This window comes from Schistocerca americana, chromosome 5, assembly GCF_021461395.2.
Source record: "Schistocerca americana isolate TAMUIC-IGC-003095 chromosome 5, iqSchAmer2.1, whole genome shotgun sequence".
NCBI lineage: Eukaryota > Metazoa > Arthropoda > Insecta > Orthoptera > Acrididae > Schistocerca > Schistocerca americana.
Window position 1 is genome coordinate 495,028,139 of NC_060123.1, and position 7,705 is coordinate 495,035,843.

The window sequence follows — 7,705 nt, forward strand, 5'->3', positions numbered from 1 at the left end:
AACGACGGCCCACATACAACGTCAGCAACCTCTTACATACGGCAAGCAACATAGCATAAGAGATGAATACAGAATGACAGGACAATTTTATATCTAGACGATTCAGAAGGGATATTGTCTTTAGAGCTCCACAATGCAGTATTAATAGAAGTTTGTAGAATTAAAACTACAGATTCTCGTTTAATAAGAAGTTTAAAAGCTGGTTGCTAACGCCAGCATACTTGAAGGACTAAGCTTTGATCATGCAATGTTAACAAAACTGTGTAATCTTTAAGAAACAAAATAGTTTAAAAGAATCTTTAAGATCCAATAGAAATTTCGTAAGTGACTCTATATGTTGCCCTTACACGAAAGATTTAACTTCAATGATGTGATACTACACGCTCAGATTTTGATATTTATTGCCACTCCTTAGCTTACCTATTGAACAGGCTTCCATCATAAAACAGTCAAAGTAAATGAATCCATAGTTCATTTAGTTTGTCTTATACGACGGGAATCATTCCACCGTAACAGTTTATATCACAAAGAACAACTAATAAAACCTGGTCACCAAACACCACCGGACACCACACACCTAACACAGTACCACTGAAGCCCAATGCACCACCTCAGTTCTATGGCATTATGCACTACGCCCTCTACATGCCAAGAATCAGCAGACCAAGCCAGTCACATCCTGTGCAGTGCAATTTAAAAGTAACTGTTTACAGTTATCAGATATCTGAAGTACAGCATCTTGATCCATGAGGTCTACATGTGCAACTTTCTTTCTCAACTGGTTTCACGTATTACAAGCATCATTACTGAAGGACTAGAAGTAAAATAAAGTGAAAATCGTATCTAGTATACACAGTCAAATAAAAAATGTAAATATTCAATGTCTGAAGAGAGGACCAATTACAGTAGTTGCAAAGCTGTACAGCGAAAAATCGTAATTACATTAACGTCAGAAAGGGCGTGATCGTATGTTCTGTAAAAAAAATGTCATGACGATGTATATACAAACTTTAAAACTGACTTCAATGCCAATTAGCATGATTCACAAGGTAGTGCCACGAATTGAAGATTACAGACAGGTATATATCGTCAGTATAATAACAAAGATGTTATAATAAACGAAAATCAAAAGCAAAGGAACATCTATCATTAGTGAACAATGATGCTGTTACAATGTCAAATGCTTGCAGCAGTTATAGATAACACAAAATGGAGTCCTAAACATCTAAGTGTAGCGGTGTCCTAACAAGTCAATTACACACATTTAAATATATTGGATTCAGCAATGGTTATGAGATCTGACTTGATACTTTATGAGGAAAGAAAGTGTAAATGAAGAATATCAAAAATAACAAAACGATTACCTAAAGCAGAATTAATGAATGAAAAACAATAAGTTTGTAAATTTTCTCTATTTTGGCAAAATTTCCTATCAGAGTTGTCTGTTTTTAAAGAAAAGTAATGTTTGAGTTGTGTTTCAATCTTAAATCAATATTGAAACTCTGAGTGAAAACAAATGAGATGGAAAATTAGCAGTTGAAGAAATAGGAATCCATGGAATTATTGTGGGAAATTGAAATCAGTTCCATGTTATCAAACAGGCAGACAATTAAAAGTAAGGTTCCAGGAAGATCTTCAGCTACAAAGTTCTTCAACTCACAGCACACATCAGTCTGTGATCATACAAAGGGACCTACAGAAGACCATTTGAGTCTTCTTCATAAAGTAAAGGAATAGACAAGGATTTTTCGTGATACTGATACAGTCCATGAAGACATTTTGAATGAAAAAAAAAACGGCCTTAGGAGTAAATACTTCGTTGTGAATCTCAGTGATGTGTTGAACATGAAGGTTAACTGGTTTTAAACTCCTTTAGACGGACATGGTAAGTATATAATACCATTTATTGTATTGAATTCTGATTCAAAATCGGTTTCTCTTGACTGCTTCTTGTGCATCATAGGAGCCAACCTCACAAAGTTCTTTTAACAGACACCTTAGGGCAAAAGTCAAATACAGACAGATTTATTACTTCATACACACTGTATATAAGTTAGAATATTGGAAACTATGGCCGGCCGGAGTGGCCGAGCGGTTCTAGGCACTACAGTCTGGGACTGCGCGACCGCTACGCTCGCAGGTCCGAATCCTACCTCGGACATGGATGTGTGTGATGTCCTTAGGTTAGTTAGGTTTAAGTAGTTCTAAGTTATAGGGGACTGATGACCTCAGAAGTTAAGTCCCACAGTGCTAAGAGCCATTTCAACCATTTCCAACTATGTCTGTTTTGTATGGATAACTTTTTTTTGTGTTTCTTATTTACGATCTATTGTGATGTCTTAATAGCGATGAAGCTTCTGCATGCTTCCTCTTAATATATTTTATATTTTCATCGCTTTGATATTTCTTGTCGCTGATGTGCGTCTACATACACACATATGTTAGTGTGTTTTCTTACTTTTAGACTTTTAATTGTGCCACCATCTGTGTAGAATCGTGTATTTCATCTCTTCATGCTGTTGACCCCAATACAGTTTATCTCTTTGGGTAATGCTGTTGTACGAGTAGAAAGGGTGATTTTTTTCAACCGTGAACAAACTGTAGGAATTGATCGAAGAGAAGATATGGACCAAACCAGGTCTGATGAACTGGTCTCCAGAAATGCATAGTTTCCATGGTGAAGATCATTTATTCAATCAGCCATTGTTATAGAAACTGTGGTCTAACACGCGTGTGTCATGCAGCCACAGTTACAGTATGTGTTGTGCTTCGGCGTCAAGTCAAGCACCGGTACGCCAGGCACAAACGTTAGAACAGAGAGGGCTGTGAGACGAATCCAGCCAACTGCATGCTGACCAACCCCTCCCCACAACGACAATATGACGACGGTGGCCTGTACACGAAGGGGACATAAGCTCAGTTCTAAAGAAACTTCAAGACCAGCGACCTGGATAGAAGAAGCAACTGTATTACCTCACTTGTATTAGGAACTGTATAGAGTGTGTTTCAAAAGCGGTGGTCAATATTCAGGGATATAACAGCAATGATCATTCGAAACAAAAAAGTCAAGTAAACTTGCGGTCTAAAATTCGCACCTTAAGAGCTACGAGCAATTTTCCATCTTTGATTCTGTGAAACAAATCCCTTCTATTGCAACCTCTTTGCTTTCCATATTTTGGGAAGTGGTAGTATAGACCTAAAGAAGGAAAAAATTTCCAGTAAACATGTGCTCGAAAACGCATACCTTAAAAGTTATGAGCACTTGTTCATTGGAAGAGTTGTGTTTCAAAATAGCGAAGATGAACAAGTGCTCATAGCTTTTATGTTGTGCGTTTTAGGGCACATGTTTCCTGGACATTTTTTCTTGTTCTAGTCCATACTACCAGTTCCCAATGTATGGAAAGAAAGATCTTGCAGTGGAAGAGATTTGTCTCACAGTATCGGAGCTCAAGAATTGCCCATAGCTCTTAAGGTATGCATTTTAGACCCCATGTTTACTTGACTATTTTGGTTCGAATGATTATTCCTGTCATATTATTGAATATTGACCATCACTTCTGAAACACTTTGTGTAATGAAGAGATTTCTTATTTTGTCTGTCGCCCATTGCTTGCGACACATCTCTAATTCTCAAAGCTAAGTACTGTCATTTCCTTTTCGTAAAACAATTCATTAATATGAGTTGTTTGAATTGATGTCTAGCGATCCCAGGAAGTAGGATTCCTAAACACCTCCGATTCGACGAGTAGGAAGGATACAAAATGTAGAAAAAGGTTTCCATGTGCCTCAGCGCACGCGTGTACGCGACGTATCATGTTCTGTCTCACACGTTCACATCGGCCACGCTGCATGCGAACAGTGTCAAAGGTAGCATAAATACGCTGCTCCAGTGTCTCCACATACGGAATACGTTCAGCATACACGATAATTCTGAGGTGGCTACATAACCAGAAATGCAACTGGACACCCTCGTCCGATGCATCGACCAGCAAAGACATGACTGACATTCGTCCGGACTTTAAAGGTGAACGTAGCTGGGGCATCATCATGTAGCAGCCACAAAGGCCTTAGAATCATCAGTAGCTTTTCTTCATCCTCAAGAAACGACGATAGTACCGACCTGTTAGGCGACGTGGGAGGAAGACAGGTAGCTAATTATCCCGGCCCAGACGTTCCAGCGGCACCGATGCTTATGATTCGGTGTCACCATACCATGGGGGTTCAGCATACTATCCCACAAACGACTGTTACAGAAGTTGAACATACCACTCCGCGTGAAGGTGGCCTCATATGTGAGCAGAATGGATGACACAAATCTCGGAATCGTGGTTGCCCGGTGAAGAAACTAGTGACAAAACTGCTAGTAAACCCGGCATACGCTGCACGTGACAAGGTAGTAACCACCCTCATGGAAAATTTCGTCTGATACCGGCCGGTGTGGCCGAGCGGTTCTAGGTGCTCCAGTGTGGAACCGCGCGAACGCTACGGTCGCAGGTTCGAATCCTGCCTCGGGCATGGATGTGTGTGGTGTCCTAAGGTTAGTTAGGTTTAAGTTGTTCTAAGTTCTAGGGGACTGAAGACCTCAAATGCTAAGTCCCATAGTGCTCAGATCCATTTTGTCGTCTACTATTTGTTTTAGGGCGCAAAACCAACTAGAGCCATACGCACCCATGTCATAACCATGAACACGAAGACGAAAATGGAGTTAAAAACGACTATACGTTAAGCCCTACCGACGGAAGTAAAAACTAGGTCCCTACAATACTCCATAGAGACAGCGGAAGTACTGAACTAAAGATTGAATGTCCTTCGCCATATCGCTACGATAGATAAAAAGTAAAACGTGGTCGACAGCTCGCGCGTCGTTTGCTAAAACGGACGATAATTCAAGGGGGTAAACATAAATGAGAATGTAAGTGGTTATAAAAGGAGCATTCCGTCGGGAAATGGCGAAGCGTCATAGGTTCAGGGCAATGAGCACAAAGTGGTGGTAGATCTACACTTAACAAATGGCGATGGCTAAAAAGACATTGCCCAATGTGAAATCTAGCTAAAATGATATCCTCGCAGCGAGAGGGAAGAGAGGAGGTCACCCAAACCGCTGGAAGAGGTTTAATTCCCCGGAGCTCTTTAGCATGAAGGGAACACCAGTGTTGATGTCAAAGTGACACCACCTGCTGACAGCCTACAACACAGGTAACACTGAAGAGAATGGAAGGACTAGCGATCCGAGGTACGACTTCAGCCTTGGCAGTAGCGTCAGCGGCCTCGTTTCTCGTCAGACTGACGTGAAAAGGGATCTACATAAACACCACAGTGGCTACATCAAGAATAAGCGAGTGTAAGCTTTCCTGGACCCATTTCATTAAGAGATGGACGGTGTACAGCACACAGAGGCCTCTCAAGGGCACTTGGTGATTCGGAGCAGATGACAGAATTGAAAAGCTTGTGTCACCGGATGTATTGCGTGGCCTGATACAAGGCGAAGAGCTTCGCTACAAATACTGAGCAGTGTTCCGGAAGCCGATACCGAAAATCGTCGGTGCCAATGACAAAGGCAGACCCGACAGTACGGTCGGACTGACAGCCATCAGTGTATACAAAGGTACTATCGCGAGGTTCCGTGCGAAGATCGAGAAATATACGGCATTACATCGAGTCTGGAGTAGTCTCCATAGGAAGCGAATGAAGTCCAAGGTGAAAACGGGCCACCTCACTAAGCCAAGTTGGTGAAGGGTTCACATCCATTTGGAAAGAGGCAGGTAGCGTGAACTTAAGCTGCCGGAGCAATAGTCGGAAGGAACTCCGGGAGGAAACAGAAGAGAGGGACGCGCTCCATACTGTTGATCAAAGGAGTCATCGAAGAATGAGACATAGGATGGGTGGCCAGGCATGGCAGACAAACGACATGCGTATCTGCTGAGAAGCAAATCACGGCTTCATGACAACGGTAGTTCGACAACTTCTGCGCACAGACTCTCAACTGTGCTAGTGTAAAAGGCAACAGTGACCAAACGAATGCCACGATGGTGGATTGTATTGAAACGGCGTAAGATGGACTGATACGCAGATGCATAAACGAAACACCCATAGTAGTTTCGAACGGACAAGGGAGCGGTACAAACGTAGGAGGGTGGTTCGACCTGTTCCCCATTAAGTACTACTGAGGACGCATAGGACATTGAGGGACCGCATACAGCGAGCTGCCAGGTAAGACACGTGAGAGGACCAAGAAAGTTTCCTATCGAGCGTGAGCTCCAGCAATTTCATAGTTTCAACGAACGGAAGAGCAACAGGCCCAAGATGTAAAGATATGGATGAAACCAACTCTGCCACCAGAAAGTCATACAGACGATTTGTTGGTGGGATTGCGAAAGCCATTCTCTAAGCTACGAGTAAAGACGAAAGGGACAACGCTGAAGACGCCGTTCAATGAGACAAGTCCATGGAGAGCTGGAATAGATGGGAAAATCTTCAACGTAAACGAAACCGGAGACTCCCGGTGGGAGACAGACGATAACAGGTTTAATGGCGATAGCAAAGAGGAGGACGCTCAGGATGGAGCACTGAGGCACACCGTTTTCGTCGATGAAACTGTCCGACAAAGCAGAACGAACAAGCACCTTGAAAACCTGTACTGGCGGGCCAATTGCCTGGTATTGATACAGCGGTCGCCTTCTATGGTATTAATCTCATGTCCCTCCAAGTCTGGTGTCCAAACATTTCGGGTATGTCCTAAATAATTTCCTCTTTCCTGAAATGACCCGGCCTCAGGCAAACGGCGAAACACTGTTGGAAACAGTGACTGCTGCGGTTATTGTCGGCGAGGATGCGTCTCCTGTTACAACCAAGCTGCCTGCCGTCCGTTGCCTTTTGCCTTTCCGTGAGTAAAAACCACGTCGTCAAGCTCTCGATTCGAATTCGGAGGAACCATTGTGTACAACGCTGTGTCGTATCCACTACAAGGTGAATAAGCAAGGGAAGTGAATCGGACACATTACCAATTACTGTGGCAGGCGAAGGTGCTAGTGCATGACGTGTACGCAACTGTATGACCTTCTGGAAATCATGCGTACTGTAACTGGTATGCATGAAGTAACCATGCACACTGTAACAGTGGGTGCATGGTACGGCGTGTATTACACCGCAGTCTCAGTAACAATGTATGACTGAATAAATGGTCTCTAGCATGGATGCCATTTAATTTCCGGACATAAGTTCGTTCCAACTATTTTGTTCCGTATTCTCTCATCGACCAATCCCTAGAGCTAGTACACGGTGGAAAAAATTATCCTGTACACTGCCTTCAACGTCTAAATCGCAGCTGTTTCTGCTAGGTCATATTAGAACTGACTGCATAATATAATTAGCCATTGATTGCAGAATTAGTTAATGTTAAGTTAATGAATAGATTCAGTCATTTACATGCACTAATAGTATTACACTCTGTATGTTTGTGTAAATCACATGTTGCCTATGTTAGTTATTGAGAGAAACCGTAATTGCAAATTGGTGTATGTTACTACCTATACCTCTTGCCACACATACAGAATTTAAATTATGTACCTCACATCTTAATATATGGTTGTGGCCTGAGATCTAGGTTACTGTTCTTTAGTACCCATTGTTAGTGTATACATTTATATATTTAGAGTAAATGTTCTTATGTTATAAGTTTAGGATAATTTAATGTGGATTTTGTCTG